The sequence below is a fragment of the Vombatus ursinus genome, unplaced genomic scaffold (assembly GCF_900497805.2).
Source record: "Vombatus ursinus unplaced genomic scaffold, bare-nosed wombat genome assembly UNPS02009173.1, whole genome shotgun sequence".
Lineage (NCBI taxonomy): Eukaryota > Metazoa > Chordata > Mammalia > Diprotodontia > Vombatidae > Vombatus > Vombatus ursinus.
This window is the reverse complement of record NW_020948951.1, coordinates 2,281,573-2,293,754: the sequence shown is the minus strand read 5'-3', so window position 1 is coordinate 2,293,754 and position 12,182 is coordinate 2,281,573. Positions and strand designations below refer to the sequence as shown.

Genomic DNA, 12,182 nt, shown 5'->3' with positions numbered 1-12,182 from the left:
CAAGGGTGGACGATTGGGTCCTGGGCTGGGCCGTGGGCCCGAGGGGCGCGGTACAGCGGAGGCAGGAGGCGGGCTTTGCTCTGGGTCCCCAGGACAGTGGCGGCGGCCCCGCCCCTCCCGTCCCGCCCCCACCCCTCCCTCCCGGCTCCCTCCTTCTCCCTCTCCCCGGCGGTAATGAGGAGGGAGGAGACGGCGAAGGTTTTAAAAAGGATTTCTCCTTCGAGTCGGACAGCCAGTGACTAGGGTGGGGACCAGTCGGTAGGCCTGTCCCCCGTTTGCCCCCGGCCCGTCCGCCTCCTACTTTGTCGGCCCGTTCCCGGAGCTTGGAGTCTCGGCTCGGTAAGTGGAAGAGGGAGCGGTCGTCACTACTTTTCCCGGGACTGACTTCTTGGCGGGAGGAGCGGGCTACAGGCCGGGTCGGGCCAGGCCAAGGAGGCCCGGTGGGGCAAAGGTGGGTATGGGGGCGGGCGGGGGGTGGCTGTCCTGGGAAGGGTGTGGGCCCCCTGGAGGGCGGCGGGCAGGGAAAGGAAGGGCGATCTGTCCGGGGCGCCCTCGCCTGCTTTGGGCGCTCTCCCTAACCCTCCCGCCTCCGCCCCTGGCACGGTCCTCAGTCCCGGGCTGGCACCGAGACTGCGGGGGAGGAGGGCATGGGCGCGGGCGCCTGAAGCCAAGTCTCCCCCGTCTGGTCAGCGGGACAGGCGGCGTAGTCCGCCAGTCCTGGGACCCTGGCTGGGAGCCTGGAGACAGAAGAGACCCCGGCACGGTGCGTGCCCCTAGGAGTGCTTGGGGTTCTCCTGGGGGCCACCCAGGCGCCGGAAACACTGGTCCCCTCCCCCATCCACGGCCCCAACTCCTTTCAAGTTCTTTAAGGGCCGCCCCACCCAGCCGGGACTGGTTGTGAGAAGGGGCAGACGTTGCGCAAAAGCCTTGGGGCAGGAATCTGGGGGTGGGGGGATGTGCTCGTGAGGGTGTAGGGAGATTCCATCCTGGGTATTCCTCTGGGCTCCTCTGAGGACCCTGTGCGGGGCTAGGGGTGGAAGGGGGTGTCAGTGCTGTCCTGAGCATTCCCTCTCTCCTCCATTTCTAGCCGGAGCTCTCTCCCAACAGGACCCCTCCACAACCTGGAGCTGAGTCTATCTATGCTGTAATTGTGTCTGTTTGTCTGTCTGTCTGCGTACCTAGGCCACCAGGGGTCAGTAGGGGCTCAGGGAATTCTGGCTCAAGTACGGACTTGAGAGGGGCTTTAGAGGGAGGTGGCAGTGAATCTTGGGCCAAATTTCCCCTCATTCATCATGGACTTAAGACTCTGGATCAGTTATAGCTTGAGTGGGTATCTTGGGTTTTCCTGGGGTGGGAGTGGTAAAAATGCTCTCTGGCCATACCCAGCCAGGCCTTGGCTTGGGTGTGGTCTATCAAAGACCACCCATTGATACTTCCTCAGTCAACTTGACCCAAGTCCTCAACTACTAAGGGGTCAGGATTGAGAGCAATCTGCATAGCATCCCCCCCCCCTCCTGCCAGGGTTTGGGGTTGCACCCAGATGGACTATTACGTAGTTTCCCTCAACCCCACATGCCTGTGAAAACTTGTAGGAGGAAAAATTTCCTTTCAGGGTGTTGTGTAGTGATAAGAGCACTGGATTCGGAGTCAGGAGATCTGGATTTGAATCCCTGTTCTGACAGTAGCTGTCTGACCTTGACCTCAGAATCACTGAACTTCTCTGAGCTTGTTTCTCCATCTGCAAAGTGAGGATGAGAACACTTGTGCCACCTGTGTCCAAGTGCCATACAGAAGTATAGGGGTGTTGTCTCCCCTAACACCCCTAATCTGGGAATCTCTCTTGCCCCTTGACAGGCTGAGGACTCTCGTTCCCCTCTGCATGCGTCCTCTCTTGCAGGCATCTCTGTGGGGGCCAGGGATGTTCAGGGTTTAAGATGACACACCTGTGCTGTCAGGAACCTTGCTCCTCCCTCCTCCCTATCAAGGGAAGTGACTGGTTCAAGGTCATGAAGGAAGGCCCTGCCTCATGTGTCCAAGAAGATGACTCCACAGTCTGGAGCCCCAATACCAGCTTAGCCCTTGAGTACAGATAACAGAGAAGGGAGAGGGAAGAGGGTTGAGGCCAAGATTTCCATCCCCATGTGGTCCACTTATCTTCACACAGGGAAAAACTCTGATCCATGACCCTAAACTGATCTAACCTTGGCCCCAGACTGACTGCTAACCTTGGCACATGACAAATCCATCCTTGTTTAAAATAGGACCCTGGTGTGAGAATCTGGATGGCTCCATTCAGTACATCTCTCTAGGGGCCTCAGCTCCGAGCTAGTGTCCTGCTGGTGGGGGTGCTGGAAGACATTTGGGGGCAAGGGATTTAGCTGTGTCTATAGGAATAAATAACTCAGCTTTGGTTCTTGAGGCAGGGGTGGAGGCCCCCAGGTTGTCTTACCTCCTCTCCCCACCCCCAGGTCCCAAGTCCCCAGACTCCCCCCTCTGCCTATTCTCCCAGAAGGAAAAGCAACTTTTCCTGTCTGGGCTCTAAGGCAGGGGGAGGGTGCTGGGGCACCTCTCCTTGATTTAAAGACACAGCTTTCTGGATCCCACGCTGAGGATTCACATTCTTAGAAGTATATGGGCCTGGGATCCAGGCCCTGGCCTTCTTGCTTCCCCCTCTGCTGGCCCCCTTGAGGTTTGCTTTCCTCCCCAGCTGCCCTGCTCTCACCACACCCCCAACCCCCTGTTCAGAAGCTCCTGATTTACAGGGTCAGCCCTAGGGAAACTATGCCAGGCTCCTGACACACACAGGACACATACATGACTGGGCAAGTCCTCGGGGGTGGGGTCTGCATGGACCTAATTTCCTTGGGTGCACATTTCTCTGAACATTGACACTAAGATCGTCAACCTTAGGGGGCAGCTCTGGACACCTTGGGGCCCACCCGAAGCCTGTCACAACTGGAGACCAGATGTTCTGAGATGGATACAGCTGCAGTGCCCGCCCCCCCCCCCCCCCCAGCTTGTGGGTTAATTGGCTTCTTTGGTACAGGGAGTGGAGGAGGGGAGGCAGTCTACCCTTCCATCCACCCTGGGGGTAACAGATTTTTGTAGATCTCCAAGCTTGCTTTGAACAAAACCACACCCCAGAGCCTTTTCTAAATGTCTTCTAGAAAGCTGTTGGGATGGTGAACCCTCTCCCTTTATTGAACCCTTGTTGTGGCATGCACAAAAGGATGCTGGGTGGCAGAGAGCAGAGGCATTCCTCAGAGCAATCCCAGACCCAGTGTGCCCTGAACCTTATTCTTCACCAATGACTGTACTCCAGGCCCTCTCTTTCCCCCGAAGGTGAGGTGCTCTGGCCTGACTGGGAACCACTTACCATGAACCCCATCCCTCTGATATATGGCCTCTCTTTTCTCAGTTTGAATTTATCTTGATGCCCAGGCTTGGATTTGTCCTGAAGTCACTGTGTAATCTTGAGTGTACCTCTGAACTTTTCTGGTCTTGGGGTTCTCCACCTGTAAAGCAGAAAGTCCTCAGTAAGCTGATGGATGGGAAAGTGCATCGAGTGCCATCTTTGGTCTTCTTTATCCTTTCCAACCCAGGGTTTCCCCATGTTCCCTCTCAGCTTTGGGTCTTGAGGCAGGGGTCTGGAGGCCCCTAGGAGAAGCTAGCTGAATTCCTAATCTTCCTACAGTTGAAGATGGTGCTTCTGGAAATTGGGAATCCTAGGTAGTAGTCAGTGGAGGGAAGGCTTGGTGTCCCTGGGTGGAAGCAGAGGCTGAGGCCCTATGGACTCTAGGACCTTGGTTGGGGGCTATCACCCTAACATGATGCTGGGAGCTGATACCACCTTGAGTGTGGTCATTTCAAGGACTGGTCCAGGGCAACGATGGCATAAGATTCCTTAGGATGTCCGGACCTGGCACTGAGGCTTGGATGGTTCCCCCCAGCATGTAAATGTTGGTGGCATTTGGTCTTTAGGAAAACCTGTCCTTCCAGACAGAACTGGCCTTGGATTTCTGGGAGCTGCAGAGGAGATTTCCTGGTGGGAGGAGGCCCAAGGGATGGGGTCTTAGGGAATCAGGGTTCTGAGGAGGCTTATAGACCTGGTTTTAACTAGTGGCACAGGCCTAAGGAACTGCCCCACCCCAGGCTTGGATCTTAGAACCAGGTTCAAAAAGTTGTAATTCATGACTTAGGGAAAGGAGTAGGGTGTAGCTCTGGCTGCTTCTCGGGCTCAGGGAAATCCCCCCACAGCTCCTGCCCCGAAATTTGACTTGAAAGACAGGGAATGGGACCTTTACATGACAACAAAGCAAGTTATATGCTGGCCCTGAGATCTCCAGCTGTTTATCAGAGGCTGGGGTGGCAAAGAAGGGGTCAGAAGAAGTCGCTCTCCCCGGGGAATCAAATTTAGGCCTGTCCTGGGCTTATCTTAGTATGTAGGGATGAGGCATTGAAGATTTGTTCACTCTCCAAAGGGAACCTGGTTCTGTTGCCCCGCTAAGAGATCATGAGGGTGGAATAGATGGAGTGGAAACTGTGGCTTTGCTTGGTTTTCCTATTTATACAGTGATTCAGACTCCATGGTGACCCCCCCCCAACAACAACAACAAAAAAGAAAAAGACCCTATAGTAACTGTAGCCTGGGTACAAGCCAGCAGAGAGGCCCTCAGGAAAGCTGCCTTCTGTCTTTGACCCAGGCAGGTTTCCCTGTTGGGAGATCAACCATTTTGGCTCTCTCTACTCTCCAGCATGGCAGCCTTCTCCAGAGTAGCTGACCAGGCCCCACCTTGGGGGAGGAGGGGGCCACTGCTTCCCCAGCTGTCCAGTGGGAGGGAGGTTGAGGGGAATGATTTCCAGTTAAAGGCTCCATTCTAAAGGGAAGGGTAATGGTTGGGGAAATAGCCCCAGGAGGGTTCCCCTTGTGAGATCTGCTGTGTGGGCCCCAGCTCCTGCCTTGTGGTGTCTCTGCTGAGGATCTAAGCCCATTAGTCTGAAGCGTTAGTGACAGGCCTGGCCCTGTGGCCCAAGCCCAGGCAGCCAGGCTGAGGCAGGGTGGAGCCTGGATGGTCTGGTATTTTCCAATCCAGCCCAGGGAGTGGGTGGAAAGTATGTGGGGACAGGGCTTGGAAGCAGCGCTGGAAGCTGCCCCTGATTCATCCTTGGGAGCCCGAGTAGGGGGAACTCTGAATGTGCCTGGGTACATATCTGTCTTGTGGTTACTCCTGTGTCCTGCTTCCTCTCTTCAGACTTTCCTGGGAGCTTCACTTAAATTGTCCTCCATTCTAGACTGGGCCTGCCACCTCTGAGTCATTCTCGTACCCCTGCTCTGGGCCCCCCCCGCCTACTGGCTGGAAACAAGTGTCCTGTCCCTATCTCACTGGACCAGGGTCAAGGTCATCGAGGTCTAGTGGAGCAGGGCTTGCGGGGTAGGGAGCTTGGGAGGAGAAGGCCGTTTTGTCTGCTGGGACAGGGTGGGCCTTGGCCAGGTTCGTGGCTGTGTGCAGGGGAAACCCCACAGGAAACGGGCCGGGCCAGATGGCCGCCCTTCCCATTCTGTTCTGTTCCCCAGGACACCAATGTGCTGCCTCACTTCCGGAGGCAGCTTGGGGCAGGGCGGGTGCTGAGAGGCAGGAGGCAGGAAGCTGGGGGGTCTCTGTTTCCAGCCCATTCCTGGCTGGACTAAACTTTGCCCAGCTCCTTCAATAATCATCTTGAGAAAAGAAGTGTCCTGGGTTGTTGGTGTCTTCAGGTGAAGGGTAGAGGCTGCTGGGTATCTTTCCCCAAATACTAATCCTCCTTGGGGTTGTATCGTTCCCGCACCCAAGGACCTGTTGCTTCTTGGTCTCTGGGGCTGCCCTTAAGGGTGCCCTACTGGCTTTAGGCATAGCTAGCTAAACCCATAGGCAAGGAGAGGACTCAGTTGGATATGTTAGAAAAGGAGTACCATTGAATAAGAATCTCCCCAAAAGGCCCGGGCTCCACCTGGGAGAGGGTTAAGGCCCAGCTGTGGGGCCATGACAGAAGCTGGGGGGAGGCCCTGGTGGTTTCCTCCTCCTCTTTGGGCTTCTAGGAAACGGCGCCAGCTGGTGTGAGATCACTTCCTCACCCTGCCTGCCTGCCGCCCAATTTCTCTTCCTCTCTCCATAGCCCTGTTTGGCCTGCCCAGCTGGACAGGGAGAATATGCCTTCCTTCTGCTGGGGATCTCTACCCATTGGGGTTGGGGGCCAGGATCTCAGGGGAGAGTGGAAGGGAAAGTTGGTATCCAGGACTCTGGGAATCCTGGGTTCTTCTAGTCTCCCAAGGCATGCCCCCTCCCCTGCCCCACCATTACCAGAGGTCAGTAGTTTTCTGTTCTTTCCACCAGCTTGCTTCTGCATATCTGATTTTCTTTTCCTGCAGAGGGGGAGCTGCATCCAGATGTGTACCTCTGGAAGAATTCCTTGGCCCTGCTTGGCATCTTGGATTACTAGAACTAGAGGGACTTCCCACCCCTAACTGCCCAAGCTCCTGCCTGGGGAAAGGGTTGCATCCCAGATTGGGGGCTGGGATATTTGGGCTGGCAGAGAGCATTCCCTCTGGGCCCAAGAGGGAAAGATCACAGGATCACAGAGCTATAGCTGGAAGGGCCCTTAGAAGGCCTCTGGGCTAATCCTCTAATTTTACAGAGGAGGAAACAGGAGCCCAGAGAGGCTAGGGTGGGTGGGAGGAAGGCTGATACTGCCCTGGATTATGGGGATCTGAGTGAGCCGTTGATACTTTTTTCCTTCTTTTTCATTACCTTTGTTCTCTTCTCCCTAGGTGTGAGCTTCCTCGACAGTCCTGGACCCAGCACCCCTGAGCCTTGGCCGGCTGGGGTTCCTGGGGATGGGATTTGATTACTGCCACAAATCACATTGCCAGGGATTTCCAACTGACCACTGGCCCTGCTGCTGGAGCTGCTAGGTCCACTCCTAGCGTGTGCGCGTGGGTGCATATTTGTGGGGCGATGGAGCCCAAAGGAGTGGGCCCCCCGGCCCAGCCTGGCCTGAGGAGCAGGACTTAGCTGCCTTGTGAACAGAGTCAGCATTCTATTGTGTTCACAGTGGCTAAGTTCCGCCCCCCTTGCCCCCCTACCCTTGGCCACCTTGCTCTTCATCCAGTCTGTCTCACTGGGCTCTGCCTCCTGTGCCTACTGAGCTGAAACACAGTTGCTTTGGATAAACTGGCTCAGTTCAGCAGGAACAGGAGTCTGGCCCTCTCCTAGAGACTGCCCTATGAGCTGAGAGCGTGGGAGGCTGGAAGGGCCCCCAGGGCCCTTGGTGAGATGGAGGGGCTGCCTCCAACTACTGCCAGCGGTGCTGACTTTCTAGCTTTATGTCTCCAGTGTCCAAAGGGATCTGAGGACTGCCTTGGCAGCTTCATGGCCTTGCAGTGAGAGCCCAGGGACCAGAAGACTTTTGGCTAGAGCTAAAGGGATGCAGAGACCTACTGAACCTAATGTATGATGTACATTCTGTGCACAATTTCAGCAAGCTCAAATTATGTCTTCCTAATTCCAACTCTCCCAATTTAGACGAGAGACACTTATCCTGGCCTTTCCCCTAAGCCACAAGGAATAGCAAAGGGACACTTCCTGCCTTAGTGTCTTCCTTTCCACCCCAAACCCTAGGCCTAGTACCCATCCTTGTTTCCCTGCTTGGGGTTGGCAAGTTACTCAAGATGAAATGACTCCAGACCCCTGCCCCAAGACCATTACGTGCCAACCTTGGGCTTCCAGAGTGAGGCTGTCCTAACCCAAATGGCCCTCCAGTTTCATGGACTCTGTGGAGTCTCCCCCAGAGCAGAAGTCCTGTATGAGGCTGGAGATCAGGGGCCCATTACTTTCTTCTCCTCTTAGAGTATCTGCTGATGAGGCCCAGTGCTTCTCTCCTGAACCCTCCCCTCCCAAGGCATCCCCACCAGCTTTGCCCTCTAGGGAAAGGGGAAGGTACAGACTGTGCTCCTGGGGGTAAAGGAAGAGTGTTTACAAAAGCTTCTCTCTTTACGTTACTCCCAAGCTCAAAGAGCTACAGCCCCATGGAGGCTGGGATTGATTCCTGCAGCCCCAACTGCTGTATTGTCCCTGCCACTTCCTATGGAGGATGTATTTCTGACTCTCTACTATCTCCATCCTTGAAGTGCATGTGTCATAGTAGCTGAAGTACCTTCCTCTACTCTGGGTGTGTATATGGGACAAAGGCAGGAAGGAGCCTGGGCCATTCTTCTCCAGCAAGTGGCTCCTGTTCTAAGAGATGGGCTATTCTACCTCTATATAAATTAGGATTTAGACCATAATTACTGGACTAGGGAGTCTGGGATGCCAGCTGAGCCTCCTGAGTGAGCCATAATTCCCATCCAAGGATACAGGAGGGGCTAAAAATCTAGGAGGGAAATTGAGGAATGAATGAACCTTCGGTTACTTTAGGGCTCAACAACTAACATACAGACACACAGGCAGGAAAGGGGAATGATGTATCTCTGCTCTAAACCCAAGGTCCAATTAAAGTTTACTCAAGCTCAGGCCCGACACCTCAGGAAGGTTTTGCTTCTGTTCTTCCTTTGAATTCTGGGTCCCTTCGTACTGAGCTGGGTCTCATTCTCCCTTCAGACATGCCCTTGGTGGGATGGGGGGACTGAGAGATTGAAGGCACTGGGGGACATGGAATCTGGGGAGCTGCATGATATGAGGGGACCAGGGGATGGAAGGAGCTGGTGGATTGAGGGGGCTGGGACAGGTAAGGGATTAAAGAATTGAAGGAATAAGGGAGATAAGAAAGGATGGGGAAGGAATTTGGAGGAAATGGGAGGACCTAGTATTTGCAGGGATAAGGCATGAGGCTGAGGAGGATGGAGAAGTGTACTGAGGGACGCAGAGGAGTTTGCTGTTGAGGGGTGGGTGGGTGTTGAGGGGATGTGAGGGAGAAGGGATGTGGGGGACAGGTGGAAGATGGGGGCCTGAGAGATTGAGATAGAAGGGATGTGGGAGGCAGGTAATAGAGGGGGGCACAGATGATAGAGGAAATGCAGGGGGATGGCAGTTGAGATGTAGGGGACAGGTGATAGAAGGATGTGGGCAGCAGGCCATTGAGGAGATGGGGGCTGGCGATTGAGGAGACGGTGGGGGCAGGTGATAGAGGAGATGTGGGAGACAGGTGATAGAAGGGATATGGAGGATAGGTGACAGAGGGGATGGAGGGACAGGTGGATGGAGAGGATGGGGGGCAGGTGACGGGATGGGGGCAGGTGATAGAGGGGCGAAGGGATGGGGGCAGGTGACAGGGGGGATGGGGGGCAGATGATAGAAGGGTTGGGGGGCAGGCGCTCTCCAGCCCCGCCCTCGCACTAGGGGAAAGCGCCGACGCCGGGGCGAGCCCTACCTGCAGCCAGGCGCTCCCACAGCGGCTCGCGGAGGAGGCGGCCTCCGCTTTCGGCCCTGACGGACGGCTCGGCGGGCCAATGGCAGCGCGGCCCGCGCCGTGCCCCGCCTCGCCCGAAGATGTGGCGGCGGCCGCCGCCTTTGCGATCACGGTGTCAGCGCGCCCTCTGGCGGCTTCTCACGAAAGGCTCACTGACGAGATTCACCCTGGCGGCCGCGCGCGCACCTACGTGTCCATCTCATGTTATCCCGTGACACAGCACCCTCTCCTCGTTGTGCACCCCTAATACTCACACTTACACAGCGCCCCCTGGCGACCACGTGCCCAAAGACAAACAGAGTCAGCCCCTAGCGCACCTCTGCGCTTCCCACTGCAGTCGGCTTGGTGCCCAGTGGACTCAGGCCTTTGGGTCCAGTTGACTCTGCTCCCTAAAGGTTGGCGGGTGGGGTGTCATAAACACTGACTTTCTGGAAGCCCAGCCCAACACCTCCTCTACATGTCCCACGAATTTCCACAGGCCCAGCACACAGGCCCCATCCTTGGAAGAGAGGTTCTTCTGTTAAACTAAGGTGGGGAATCTGCAGCCTCAAGGCCACATGTGGCCCTCTAGGCCCTCAAGTGCAGCCCTTTGACTGAATCCAAACTTCACAGAATAAACCCCCTTAATAACAGGATTTGTTCTGTAAAACTTGCACCCACTCAAAAGGCTGCGCTCTAGGACCTAGAAGGCCACATGTAGCCTCAAGGCTGCAGGTTCCCCACTCCTGTTAAGTTAAACCATTTCTTGTTAGGAGGCAAGACGTGGAGTTTAGCTTACTAGACTGAGCTACTACTCCAAATGGACCATGGACCCTGTCCTGCCATCTTGTTCATGCCTGGTACCATGGCACCAATTGGGATGGAATATGGGCTAATCTTACCACCTTCTGCCTCCCCCCTCCCCAGAGTATTGTGTTCAGTTTAGGGCCACATTTTACGAAGAGCATTGATAATAGAGGTGGAATTGAGATAACTAATACAGTGAAAAGCCTTGAGATTATTCCACTTAAGAGAACTGGCCATGTTCAGTATGGAGAAGACTTAGGGGTAGGTGGACAGAAATTGACAGTCATCCTGTGGAAGAGATTCAATTTAGTCTGCTTGGCCTTCAAGGGCATAACCAGGAATGAGTACAAAGTTGTAGGGAAGCAGAATTTGGTTTAACATGGATAAAATGCCTAATAACTCTGAGTTGGAATAGGCCATCTTGGGCATCTTCAAAGAGAAGGTTGGAATATCACGAGTCAGGGCCAAAGTGGGAGTGGATGACTTTGGAGCCCTCTGGGGTGGATACATCTGACCTAGAGAGCAGGCTGGCCAGACTACTCAGCCTGTCTTCTCCATCTCTTCCATCCCCAGCGGTGATCTGAACATTACCAGCAAGCCTCCAAAAACCAGGATGCACCAGGAGCTTCACCTATCAAATTCCCAACCTTACCCAAATGCTCCTGATCGCTTTCTATGTGCTTCCTCCTCCCCAAACAGTACTTAACAATTCAACAGCCCCTACTTTACTGTCAGTGGTGGGAGAAACCCACTCCTTTACTTTGGAATGGCTCTGATTATCAGCAAGTTTTCCCTTATACCTCTTATGACTCTCTGCAACCTAGTTTACTCTCTGAAGCCGTGAGCAGATCCTCATGATGGATCTTCAAATATTTGATACTCACCTTGTCTCCCCCCTCCCAGAGTTCCCCAGCTTAAGATGCCCCTATTCCTTCAACTGCTCCTTCTATGGTATTCTCTCCTCATTCTGGTATCCTTCATAGGGTCTTAAGATTTATAGTGAGAAGGAACTTTAGAAATCATCCACTCCAAAACCACTGTTACAGAGAAAGAAACCAAGCGCTAGAATGTTAGCCCTGATACTCCTTGCAAACTCCAACTCCAGGGCCCATGTTCTGGCAACCTCCACCAGCCTACCTCCACTGAAGTATTTCAGCTTGTATATGTCCTTCCCAGAAGGTAGTGCCCCAAACAGAATTCAGTACTCCAAAGGTGGCCGACTAGAAGGGGACAGGTTGACCATCACTTCCCTTGTTACACAGTCCAAGATGGCATGAGCTCTTTGGGTTGCCTATGATTAGGGACTCACATTGAACTTGTTCTCACAATTTTTTTTATATGAATTATCTGCTACATAGCCAGCACTCACCCTCCAGAGGCACATCTACTCCCTTTCCCCAGCACTTGCTCCTAACTCCCCAAAAAAACAAAAAACAAAACCCCCAAACCATTGTTTATGTCTGATCTTTAAAAAAAAGGAAAAATACAATAAACGGTTCAATAAATAGAAAAAAATTACAAAATTACATGATCTTTCCTCTTAATATATAAGAAAAGGTGAGGTGAGTTGGGTACATGCGGAGGTAGGGGGTCTGGCTGTGCAGCTGCCTTGGCCCCTTCTCCTGCCACATGGACAGACAACAGATGGAGGGACTCACAAGGGGGCAAACACAACAAAAACACGCCCCAGTTAAGGAGAACACTTGGGGGGAAGGAGAGGGGGAGAATGCCACATGACTGGAGGTTTTTCTTCCCGTATATATTAAGAATATGGGGCCAGGGAGGGAGTTTCCTGTCTGACATCTGTCTTCCCAAAAATCGATTTAAGCAAGAGCCCTTAAGCTCTGCTTGTGTTCCTGAGTTGAGGTTGTCCAGTGATGGGCAGGTTGGGGTGGGGGTCAGTTGGGACTAAGTTGTCTCAGTCCTCTCCAGGGATGGGAGCTGCAGCAAGGAGC

The 12,182-nt window shown here is 54.1% G+C and overlaps 1 long non-coding RNA gene across 1 annotated transcript; it reads left to right on the top strand.

The window, feature by feature from the left end:
- The first annotated feature begins 214 nt into the window (after nucleotides 1-214).
- LOC114035280 lies at nucleotides 215-8,545 on the top strand. The gene is made up of 2 exons (XR_003568203.1): nucleotides 215-339; nucleotides 6,806-8,545. It is a non-coding gene; the product is annotated as an uncharacterized LOC114035280 (long non-coding RNA).
- Nucleotides 8,546-12,182: the final 3,637 nt, after the last annotated feature.